This window comes from Cavia porcellus, unplaced genomic scaffold (genome assembly GCF_034190915.1).
Source record: "Cavia porcellus strain 051 isolate PalLab524CR breed Dunkin Hartley unplaced genomic scaffold, mCavPor4.1 scaffold_4, whole genome shotgun sequence".
Lineage (NCBI taxonomy): Eukaryota > Metazoa > Chordata > Mammalia > Rodentia > Caviidae > Cavia > Cavia porcellus.
This window is the reverse complement of record NW_026947487.1, coordinates 63,860,623-63,874,126: the sequence shown is the minus strand read 5'-3', so window position 1 is coordinate 63,874,126 and position 13,504 is coordinate 63,860,623. Positions and strand designations below refer to the sequence as shown.

Sequence of the window (13,504 nt, the reverse complement as noted above, 5' to 3'; positions counted from 1 at the left end):
TGTGCAGGAAGAGCAAGCTGTTTATATGCCACAAAGAGCAAAGGTGAAGGGCCCAGGCATGTGACAAGCAGCCTGCTGGAGCAGGTCTTTTCGATCCCAAGTCCAGCAGTCCCCAAAGGCAGTCCCCAGCCCTCAGCACATGTACTCAGAACAGGGGCAGTGAGCGCAACAGGCCAGTGAGGCTTCACCAAGGGCAATGGATTCCAAGTAGCTTGAACAAGCTCTGTCTAGCATGGGAGATGGTAGCAGAGACAGCAACAAGAATGTGTGTCAGTGACCACATTCAGGCTTAGATGCTGCAGGGAGACAAGCCTTCACACAACAGGAAAGAGAAAAGCTCTCTAGAGTTCTTACTATTTTTAGTATCCCAGAAAAATATTTACTGTGTTCAATCACCAAGTCTATTGAAGGCAATTTATGTGCATTAAAAAACAAGCTTGCCATTTAAAATTGTAATGGGAGATATCACAACTATGCACACAGATGCAATTGCAGAGGCGGCTGCCAGATTCAGAACAATGCAAACACTCTTGGCCTTATCCTAGGGATCTCCCTGTTACATCCAGCTGTGTGGCGCTCTTATGAAGCACCTTAGGGCTCATGGGATACCAGACCACTCATCATTTCCAAAGAGGACATTTCCGTGGACACAGCAGCCTGTTTATTGTGTCACTGGAGTACAGTTTGGGGAAATGCAAACAAGACACATTCCATTACACACCTTATCATTCATTGTTTATTGTTCACTTCAGGTATGTGAGATTAGATCCTCCTACAAAAACCAATGAAGTTTCCATCCAGAGAAATGGACAGAAGCAGGCAAAGCTTACTTATAGTAAATGTGTCTGGGTGAAATTCCACACAAGCATGACCTGTGGACTGTTTGACATAGCTGGACATGATTCTGGAACCCAGAATTGGTTCTAGCCTTTACCAGGTATCATTACCTGGTTAACTATAGACTATTGCAAGGAAATGAGAAGCAAATACCTAGTTATTACCCAGAAAGCTGCATCAACATGTGATTAAGGCAAGGTCTCTCAAGCTCGATGCTACTAAGCTTTTGGGTACAAAATAATTCTTTGTTGTGGGCACCATCCTTTTTGTGGTGGTGATATGAGGGTTTTAACTCGGGGACTTTGCACTAAGACACATCCTCAGCTCTTTCTAAAGTTTGAAATGGGCCTTGCAAAGCCTGGGCTTGAACTCGCCTCTGTTGTGCCTCAGCCCCTTGAAGTGCTGAAATTACAGGCATAGGATGCCACACCAAGCTGTGGTTACCATCATAAGCTCTGTAGGGTATTTCTGAAGCATCCTGGACCTCTACCAAATAGATATTAATAGTACGCATAGACACACACACATACACAAGCTGTGACAACTCAAAATATCTCCAGATATTGCCAATGCTACCTGGGAAAGAAAATCATTCCTAGTTGAACCACTGGCTTCATGAGACTGACAGACCTTTCAGGAAATGTTTTGTTTTTCAATATGACAATCCTCTTGTCAGGTTTCACAACATGACAAATAGCTTCAAACAGAGGAACAAAACTATTAATTTCCTGTTTTTTATAACTATAGCCCTATGTCAACTTACCTTGTTTCAACTCAACTTTTCCTCCTTACATTTCCTTGGCATTTTATAGACATTGCACACCATTGAAACTCTGAGAATACAGAAGTAAATAAAATGTACGCCTTTCAATTAAAAGTTCAGAATTTCAAGACAAAAATGGACTTTTAAACAAAAGGATCAAAGAAAGCCCAATCACCCAGCAAAACTTACTGTATTCCTGTTCTTGCATGGTTCAGTTCCTTTCGGTACACACCCCCTCCAACTCTGTGACTTCAGACTATATTTCACCAGCACTTGATTAGGAGGTTTTGAAGATTCAGCATTCCAGCATTCTATCCATGCATCATGCCCCCATCCACAGTTTTATTTCTTTGTGTAATGGACTATGGGCCTGTCATTGACATCCACACAAATTTCCAACGTGGGCTTGTGGCAGATTCTGACCAACAGTACTCTGCACAGTTCAAGTTTACTGGGGCAAGAAGTACAAAAGAAGAACCCAAAAAGCAAAAATAAAGAGCTCAGATTTCAATATTTTCCTTTTTATTTTGCTTTTTCCAGTTCTTGCCGTGCTAAATTGTTATAAGTTGGATATTAATGTGTGAAAGGGACATTTTTACCTGTGTAATAAAATCTATTAAGGAAAACTGTTATTCCTTACAATTAGTAAACAGAAAACAGAAGCATAAACTCTTGCCACTTCTTATTCTTTTTCTATAAACAGTAATATGTCAATATTGGGATTTAGGTCTTTTAGAGTTAATGCTGTGATTCCAGTTACAAACCAATATAAATGGATGTTCTATTTTATTAGAACTTTCTACTTTGATAAAATCCAGTGATTCTCTTCTTATTTTATTTTCCTACTGTCATATTTTGCACAGTTCACCACACTTTCTTCTTTCAACCTTCATGACATGACATGTACCAGCTGATTTATTCCTGACCGCCCAACCTTTCCCACCCATCTCCTCCTCCTTCTCTTTTTCTTCTTTCTCCACCATCTCCTCCTCCTCCTCATATCAATCTTTAAAAATTAGAATTCTGTAGGGGCCACAGGTCTGGGCTCTTTTTCAATTCTATACCTTTAGCCTACCCCTATGTAATTTCATGGATTTAAATTATGAGTACTGGCATTTATTTTCTAAATTGGTTCTACCACAGGTACTTAGACAAGTAAACACTAAAAGTCCCGTGACCATCGCCAGGGACCGGTTCAAGGATGAGCAGGCCAAAGACAATCAGGGTCAACTGTCAGCTAAGGCTTGCTGAGGACTTCTGGAAAAAAAGATTATTTTTTTTTGTTCTTAAGAGGAAGTTATAGTTGGCTGGCTCAATCAATGTCTCTCTCTCTCTGGGTGTGTGTGTGTGTGTGTGTGTGTGTGTGTGTGTGTGTGTGTGTGTGCCAGGGATCAAACTCATGACATAACTCTCATTTGCACCACTGAGGTAAATCCCTGGCCCTCTCTTTTCATTCTTACTTTCCCTCCCCTCCAACTTTCCTTCCTGTATCCCTCTTTTTGTATCCTTCTCTTTCCTCCTCTCTTCCTTCACATGTGAATTAAGAAGCCAACAGTTCTCATTTCTAACATGCAAAAACCAACTTTAGGGTACATAAAGGAAGGAAATAGTTAAGTGTTTGAAAACTATTGAAGTGTAGGCTGACCCAATCCAATGATTTGCCCATCTATGTCTAGGCTTCTTCTTAGTGTAATAATAAATGCTAATATCATTAACTTAGTTTGATTTGGGTTTCCTATTACATATAACAGAAAGTATTTCACTGATGCAATCATCTACATGTAGATAATGCTGAAAATTTTATCTTACTATAATATCTGGCCTAATTTCTAGACTCATATATCTATCTCCTTGAAATCTCTACCAGAAAATCCAGTAGTCCTACAAAACTAACTTCAAAGAAGGGCTCCTGATTGTCCTTTCCTTCCCAAATCTGCTTTTCTCCTAGGGGTCCCCATCTCTGCAATTGTCATCCTATGTTAAAGACACACCACAAGAATAGTCCTGGATGACCCCTTCCTTTTTACCCCACATCTGATTTCTCTACCAGTTTTGTCTACCTACAAAACAAAATCCCTAAGTATTATATTTCTCATCTGTCCATCTCTACTTTCTAGACTAAACTATGGCTTTCTCTCACTTAGATTTATATATTAGCCTCAAAACCAACCTCCAGCTTTCTGCCTGTGATCTCTGCACAGCAGCTAGAGTAATTATGTCCTACAGCAAACCAGATCATTTATTTTCCTACTTAAACTCCCAATTAACTCTCATGAAACCCAGATTAAACTTTAAAGGACCTTACATGTTGCCTCATCTCTCACACTGCCATATGTAAGGCCCTCTCTGTCCTGTTTACTGCACCCTCAGGACAAGTACACCCCATCAGGGTGTAACACCTGTTTTTTTCCTCTGCCAAGAACTTCTTTTCTTTTCAAATCTTATGTGGCTGGTTTTGCTCACTACTCATGTTTCGGATCAAGCAATACCTCCTCAGAGAGGCCTTCACTGGCCAACCCAGTCATTCTCACATTGTCTGGATGTGTTGACCTCATTTTCTGACATGATTATCCTTGTTTCCTGACTCCTTGGATCAGCTTATCGATGACAAGCCCTATGAAGATAGGAGTCTTTTTGGTCTTATTCACCATCATGTCACCATTTCCTAGAACAGTGACTATCACAGGAGAGACGACAAATAGATGCTTGTTAACCTGGCTGAATAAATAAATAGGTACAAGGAAGAATAGGTGGGTGATTTCAATCAGGGCTTACAAGGGAAAAGATTTAATACAGGACACATAATTTATAGGATTATTTGATAATACTCACCCAAAGAATTAAATGTAAAAGAGTGCAGGAGATCTGTCCACACACTAAAGATCCAAAGAATCCAGCTGAGGGCCTGGATCCCATACCGATACCTTACACAAGTCCTGCTGAAGACTGAGGCCCATGGCAATGTCCTCCACAAGTCCAACTGGAGGCCTAGAGTCCACAACAATGTCTCATGCAAGTCCATCAAGAATCTGACTGGGAAGACCCAAAGGTCAGTGGTGGAAGCTAGAAAGCCTGCATAGTGGGATCACAGATCTATGCCAGCAGGCTGAGGGAGCTGCACTGGAGCCAGGAAGCAATGCTCAAAGTAAGAACCAGAGGTCCCTGGAAGACAACTCCAGCCATCCTCAGCCAACAGCAAGGACCTGAGCTCCTCTGATAAAACAGCCGAGTTCATATCAGGAAAGCCAGCATGGCAAGCTTCTCCAAGAGAATCAACAGCTCCCCACCTTCTCCTCTCATTCTCTTTATGCTATTGCAACAGTCCTCAGGTGGACAATCCACATTCAGCATCACGTTGACTCAGTTCATTTGGTGTTATAAGTTGATAATTAGTTAATCCACCACAGTTTGTTAAGTTCATTAGTTAAGATCCACCGTCTTAAATAATTTTTCTAAAAATACCTTTACAAACACTGTTTTAGTAGAGTGCTCACAATAAAGCCAGATTCTGAGTCTGAAGACTCATTATAATCATATGAGTTGTGCACCAAATAATAAACTGCCTGTGATTATTTTTTCATGTGAAATAAGTGAATTAAGAATATCACCCACCCCCATAGAATTATAAGTATGTGGAACCACATTCAAAAAGGGCTTTGAATAAGGCCTGACACATAGTATTTAGTGTTGGTAGTTACTCTACAGCCTCTCTCTAGGACAGTACTGGACAAATTATTGCACATGTGTCAATTCTGGCTCTCCATCTGTTTTTATAAATAAAATTCTATTGGATCACAGCCATTCCCATTCATTTATATGTTGTCTATGGCTGGGTTTTTCTGCTGTATAAAATTAGAATTGATCAGTTGCAACAGAAAGGCAATAATAGTCACAAAACTTAAAATATGTACTGTATCACACTTTACACGAAAAATATTTTGCCAGTCACTATTGTACAGCAAATGCTAGGGATTTACCTAAATGTGTGAGGAGCAATAAGAGGGCTCTTTACAGTTAGGTCTTGCTGAATTTTAAAAAGTACTGTAAGTCGTGCTTAGTGTCTGGGTTCTAGTTTGATATCTTGGACCTCAAGATATCTGAGCCATAGAAAAGCAGAAGACAATGCTGTAGGTACCCAGGGAGAAGATAAGCTTCCATGACTAAGACAGGTTGACCACGGAGTCACTGACCACACAACTCTGCTAATGGTTGTTCCCATTTTTAACTAACAGACAGAATCTCAGTAATTACTCTACTCATGGACCGTGCAACAAACATAGAAAAAGGGTTTTCAAAGCATTTCCTAAGCTTATGAATAAAATGGCCATGCAGATACCGACTCATCAAAGTTCTCAACATCACCTTCTGAGCTACATCTCCAATTTCTTGAGGCACATGGTAGCCTTATACTCATGCTAAAGTAAGCACACTTTCACAATTTCAACTCCTTTGCCTGTCTCTACTATAGAGATTGGAAAACAAAACTAATCGATTTCTCAACATCTCTTTCAGTGAGAGACACTGATATGTCAGAGTTTGGGTATGAAGACATAAATGGCCACCTACTGGAAGCACCTTTCCAATTTTTGTCTTGAATACAGACACGATGTCTAAAGCTGCCACAACTATTGTGGCATTGGTTAGATACCAGAATCATGTGGACATTTGAATCCAGGCCAACATCAGCCATGCCTACCTCTGTGCTGGACTTGATGTGAAAAGTATAATCTGTTCTTTATGTAAGACATCATTGATTTTTTTTCTGATACTTTTAATAAAAATCCTTCCGAAGTGATTTATTTCCCAAACTGAGGCACTAATGGAAGCAAGAGGAAAAAGAATACAGCTCTAGAAGTCTGACCCTTCCTTCTATGGATACCTATTATGGCAAGACTTACTGGAATTAAGGTCATTTGTGACTTTGTAATTCAAACTGTTTACCTACTGGGTTAAAGCCTAGGTCCCAAAACACATGCAAACACACTTACAGGTAAACTATGAAGCTTGGGAGCAGTTATAAAAATATGAAAATTTGAAAACAATTTCAAATTTTTATCACACATTCCATTCTCCAATGTGGGGCTGTGGGAGGGTAAAATATTTCATCCCCAATATGTCTTTGGCATATTTCAAATTGATTATTCAAAGAAATGGCAGACCTCTACAAACACAGAGAAGGCTGCTGTTTTGTGAAAGAAATTTGCATCTATAAGTCTGTATGTACGGAATTTGATTTTTAATTTTAAAGAGAATAAAACAAAACAGAACAAAGTGGATCAGAACAAAACAATGCAATCAACACAGGATTTCAAAACAAGACAACAGGAAATCAACAGTGGCTATCATAATGTCTCATGTTTTCTTTGAAATAGAAGAACACACACAATGAATTCAAACACACAATGAATTCAAACAATATAAAATAGTATATAATCGATCAAAACAAAAGCATGAAAGCATTACAGTCCTTCAAAACCAGACAATAGGAAAATCAGCAATGGCTACCATAATGTCTCTTGTTCTCTTCAAAATAGTTGTTTACACTTTCACATATATTGAAATTAAATAATACAAAATAGACTAAAACCAATCAAAATAAAACCAATACTGGACTTCACAATAAGATGATAGGAAATCAGCAATGGCTACCATAATGCCTCATTTTCTTCAAAGTAACTGTTCATACCATCATATGTAATAAAATCAATTCTTGTAAACTCCTTAGGCCAAGTTCTAGGCATGTATAATTCTATATATATACATCTATGTTTCCTGTATTAGATGGAAATAAAACAAAACAAATTATGAGAAAGACAAGAAACAAAAGAGACAAATAAATAGCAAAACAAAGATCCCTAAGCAATGACAATATAGGCTTTCAAAACAAGCTGGTAGGAACGTAATTAAGGTTGTTATCTTGCATAGTAATCTTCAAAAGAGTTACTCAGATTACCAGATATAGACATGCCATATTGATCTAATCCTATGAATGTTAACTGTTTTGTTCCAAAAACTAACAGAATTAGTAGCACAATCATCTTAGCAATCTTAAATACATATATACAAATTTATATCTTTTTTCTTTCTTGTTCCTTCTCTTCTCCTTTTTCCCTGAATTACTTTTTCCCCTTTGAGCAGTTTCTCACCCTTTCACAATATTTACTGAAGATTTTGCAACATATTTCCTTTTTAAGTTCCTTGCATAGGGAAAAAACATGGTATTTACACATGTGAGTTTGATTTATTTCACTTATGAGCATGGTCTCAGGTCGCATCTTTTTACCTATAATAGCCTCAACATGATCCTTCTTTATAGCTGAGTACTAATCCAGAGAAATCTGTTATCTATGAAAGAAAATTACATTGATGAAGTTAACATCCAGGCCATCAACAGGCTTGGCCATCTGATATCTCCCTCTCTGCCTAGGAGAGGTCAGTTGACAGGATAAAGGAGGGGGAGGTTTGAGACAGAAGTAGCCACAGATGGCCATTATCTGAGGACTCCATGCATGTCACAAGACAATGTTTGCTCATTATATTTGTCCTCCTCCACCTTCCAAGGCCTGTGCCACTCCCCTTCCTACTCTGGTTTTGCTCTGTGTAAGCCTCACTTGTCTGGTCCATCTTGGAGTCTCATACTGTATGGGGCATCCATCCATGTTTAGGGACATAATGAAAATCATTGTGTTTTCATTCTAGCTATTGTCAGTTCATGTATAGACTAAAATTACTGAAACATCAGAGGGATAAGAGTACATTTAAAACTTCTCTATAGGGTAATGGGGTTTTTAAGTTGTTTAATATTCTACCAGTAGTTTCCTTGGTTCGTCAGCAAGAGTAGCTGGTCTACTGGCCAAATGCTTATTTGCTGAGAGAAAAGAAGCAGATGTGTAAGGGTTAATCACCCCCAGCTCCTGCTCCTGGCATAAAGCTTTGCCTGGTTTGAATTAGCGTGGGGTCCTGGTTCTGCTAGTGCTGAATGTGCTTCTTCACATTTAGAGATAAAATGTTGCAGTTCTTTTCAATGTGCAAAAGAGAAAAAAATATACTAATAAATATAGTAATAACCTTGCCATAGGGATTTTGCTGCATTCCCTCAACTTTCACAGAACAGATCTGCTTACACTTACAAAACCCTTATAAAATATCAGTCTATATTTAAAGAAGCATTCTTTCTAACATCGATTTAAGCAGGACTATATATTGCTGATTACCAAATATTTTAAGAAATAACTCTGTTTTAAACCTATTTAACTCAATGTATATTAACTTTAACATGTCAGAGATTATGTTAAATATCTAAATACTCATATATTGACAAACCGGATTACAAAATAGAATTAAACACCTCTACGTCACCCAGACTCCCATCCCATCTCAATCTCTTCCCATCTGAGTATATCCATCTTAAATTTTTGCTAACCCTCATATATTGACAATATTCATATATTGACAAACCAGATTACAAAATAGAATTAAATACCTCTAAGCCCCCCAGACTCCCTCCCATCTCAATCTCTTCCCATCTGAGTATATCCATCTTAAATTTTTGCTAACCCTCATATATTGACAATATTCATATATTGACAAACCAGATTACAAAATAGAATTAAATACCTCTAAGCCCCCCAGACTCCCTCCCATCTCAATCTCTTCCCATCTGAGTATATCCATCTTAAGTTTTTGTAACCCTTCCCTTCTTCTGTGTGTATGTGTGCGTGTGTGTGTGTGTGTGTGTGTGTGTGTGCATGTTTTAGTATAAATGGGTAGATATGGGTGTCCCAAAAGGAAACTATCAGTTTTGCTTAGCTTTGAACTTTACATATGTAGAAGCATACACTATATATACTCAACACTGTGCTTTTTCTAAACATCCATGCTGAAACACATAGCTGTTTGGTTTGGACTGAGGGTGTCCCTCCAAAGCCTCACGCACTCAGAAGCAGGGCTTGTGGAAAGTGACTGGGTCACAGAGACACATTAGCTGACTTGCTGATAGGAGAGGGGGCCCCGATGAGAAGAGGCAGGTCCCTGGGACTATGATCTGGAAGGGTTTATCTCCTTCCCCGGTTACTCCCTTCTCTCTCTGCTCCCTGGTCATCAAGGTGTGAGCAGCCTTCCCCTACTGTGCCCTTCTACCATACTGTTTCTGCATTAGTCCAACACAGAGACGGCGACCAGGAATTGTAACCGTGAGGCAAATACACCTCTCCTCCTCTAGGTTACAAGTGTCTCAGTGACTAGGAAAGTGGCTAAGGCCCTATTTATATTTCATTCACTTCTGCTGGCATATAGTATTTTATTAATATATGAAATTTATTTATTCATTTTTCTCTTTATGGACATTTGAACTTCCAAGTTTGTTACACTTCTTGATATTTAGCTATAAGTATATTTTTGGGTACACACAGAAATGGAATATTTAAATCATCATTTTCTATCTCACTTGGAAATACCTAAATTGTTTTCCAAAATCTTTTTAGCAATTAATTCCTTTCCTACCATCATTTTGAGTTCCCATTTCTCCATGGCTATGTTACTCAGCTTTCTGTTAACTGTGTGTCCACACAAAACTTATTTGTTGATGTCTTAACTCTTTATAATTCAAAATAGGACTGTATTTGAAAATGGAGCTTTTGTAGGGGTAACTAAGTTAAAATGAGATTGTTAGGGTGGACTTCAATCCAATATGAATGCTTTCCCCACAGGAAGAGGACACTTGGACACGGAGATGAGGGAAACTCATTTGGAGACAATGAAAAGACACTTGGCTCTCAAGGCAAACCCTCTCAAAATCTTCATCACAGACTTTTAGCCTCTGTTACTCAAGAAATTTCAGTTGTTTAATCCACCAGCCTATGGTCCTTTGTTACAAAAGCCCTAGCAAGTAAATATAGATGTATAATATTCTTTAAATATTTTATTAGTCAGAAAATTACCAATAGCTATTGGTATTTCCTGCTCTAGAATGTAAAGATATTATAGTGTCTTTATATTCCACTTGATAGTAAAATAAGTACTTTTAAGTTTGCTATTATCACATATTATATTTGGTATCTAATCACTTCATACCTGTAATATTTGCAGATTGCTTCTATAGTTCTTTCTTATACCAAGTGGTTTATTTTGTAATGTATATAGGATTTTCAAATTATAAGCTCATTTACTTAGAATAGCATCTGTGGGAATTTTTGAAGCCTCATTTAAAGTGAACTTGGCCACCTGGAGGTCATTCCAACCAGGGCCATCTCACAGGAAATGCACAGCTTGGGGTATTTGGGCACCTGAAAGAGTGTGAATTCAAGCCACTATCCTGAGAAAGAGTGAGTTTGTGCTGCCATGTTATCAGTGAGGACAATTTTCTTTCTTTACTCCACACAGACAATGTTCTGACACATACACTGAGCAGACCTCATTTTGGAGGTCCTAGTTTATATGAAAACTTAGATCTCCCTTCCTAACGTGCTGCAGACCCAGGCTCTCTCTTCATTTTCAGGGCTCATATGGCCATTAAAACCTAAGATCTGTGTCCCATTGGCACACATTCTGCTTTTCCTCTAGTGTCAAACTGCTTCTCCTCTAGAGTGACACTTCTTCCCCGCACTTTCACCCCAGACATTCCATTATTCTGACCCCAACTCAGCTACGCACTTCCCATACACTTACATAAATCCCTATGTGTCTATCTGTATGTATGTGTGTCTCCCTATATAGGTATGTATTTTACTGGTCATATTAAGACTTGTCTCGAGAAAAGTTTTCTGATTACCTAAGCCATTTCTTACCAGAAATTTAAAAACCTTTAATGCACATAGAACAGAGCTCACTATGATGTACTAAATTACAATTTCAGGGGAGTGGCCAGAAAAAAATCACTCTTCCAGGAAGGCTTGCAGCTGATTTTAAAGCTGTAGCACAGCACCTTTGGTTTGGGATCACTGAGTTAGTGTCTTTTATTCATGGTGAAGCTTCTTATTTAAGGAGAGAGCTCAGTTGAGCCTGTTCATTCAGAGGAGATATTAATGCAGCAGTGTTGAAACCTCTTCCATAGGCTTTATATGCCTATTACTTCTATTATCTTAAGCTCAACATTATCACTATTGTTAATATAAACTTATGCATGTGACTAATTGAACCTTCATAAATTTCTATCCTGCCCTCTCACTCATCAGAAAGGTGACAAAATATGTAATCTGCACAGGATAATTCAGGGGAGAACATGAGGACCTACTGACACAGTGTAAATTTAAATTAATCCCTAACATGGGGTTTGTAGACTACAGAAGTTTGTTTTCTGCTTCCTGCTGACTAGTTTGAGGACTTTAAAATTTTACTAAAGATCTGAAGAAGTAAAATTCTTTTTCCTGAGCAATGCTGTGATTAGTTTCTATGCTAGGTCCCTAATACGTAAGTTGACCAACCAGGTATTATGGTAAGGATTAAAGAAGGTCATGTTATGCCTCTAATAAAGATTTCCTAAAAAGTTATTCCTTAAGTCCCCATGCAGCTTTTTCATATTTAGTAAAGACAATATTATTATCAATATTATATATTTTCCCTTCCAAGCAGATTACAATTGCAAAATAAGTAGTCATTCATTTTTTGAGGTACTGTTATTTGCTAGGGTTTGTGCTGGGTAATGCCAGATCTATTCCTCCTGCCATCACTTCTCATGGCCATTTAATATTCAGTTTTAAAAGTGCTTTAAGAGAGAAATATGCTCCAGGTCGCATTTTCATTTGATATGAAAAATGAAGCCCCATATTCTGCTGAATTTTTATTATGCAGCACTCCAGTAGGGGTGATGCGGGGAATTTGCTGACCTATAGGCATCACAACCTGTCTTAACACAGAAAACAAAAAAGTAATAACTTCTTCCGAAGTGTTGGGGGCAGACTAACAAAAGCTCCAACTAAAGCAGGATAATGGGATTCCTTGGCTAAGAGAATTACTGAGCCCTTCTCAGTTCTTAAGAAAACTATGTCTATTGCAGGGAAGATGGGGAAGAGGCCATCGGAGGTAATTTTTGAAAACAAAGCAAACACTCGTTTTTACCTGCCTCATAAGGCATGATAAAATAATATAATTGCATGGATTTAAAATGATACATAGACTTTCTCCAGAAGTGAGGAACTCTACTTGAAGATTTACAGATAGAGCTCAGTGATAACAGTTTAACTCAAAATGATACCGTTCTGTTAACTGAAAACACTAAACTTATTTTACCGATTGATCTGCATAGGCTAATTAACTGAAATGTTCCTTGTCATAGTATTCACATGTCCAGTTGTTTTAGAAAAACTGTTGAAGCTGAATTATTTGCAAACATCTTGACTTGGATTAATGTCATACATGCAGTCATACATGCAATCACCACTTCAGGTCTTTTCTTTTTCAAATTTAAAGGTAACCATCTTTAGCATACTCACTGTAGCGGTTAACCAAACTTTCTCACTCCAAATACTTTCACTGAGAAAAGGGACATTCCTCGGCTCTCTAGTGACTTTCATTTCTCAAGTGATGTTGCCTGGATAACTGTCACACATCATAACTGAGAATTCACACTGTCCTAAAGGCCTCTGGCCATTGTTCTATGGCTTCAGCAGCCAGCTCAGATCCCCACCCAGCCCTGGCTGCTCTTCAAGGGAAGGAGAGTCTGTTCCCTCTCCAGGTAAGCCCTTGACTGCCATCGTCTTTGTTCTTTAGCCACTACAACATACTCAAGCTTTTGTTCCTAAAACAATACCAAGACTGCAGGTAGAGTAAATCATTTCATTCACATCTGCCTTCCACACAATCCTGTAAGTCCAGCTGTTGAGCCTGTAGTGCCAGCTGAGCCTTCTTTTCTCATGAGCTGGAAAGAGAAAGTGGCATCCTAGAGCTATCTAGTTCACCAGAGGCCTT

The 13,504-nt window shown here is 38.5% G+C and overlaps 1 protein-coding gene across 8 annotated transcripts in view; it reads right to left on the bottom strand.

The window, feature by feature from the left end:
* The window catches only part of Rasgef1b (RasGEF domain family member 1B), a 596,806-nt gene that overhangs the window by 285,611 nt on the left and 297,691 nt on the right, over positions 1 to 13,504 (bottom strand). The window lies entirely within an intron of this gene.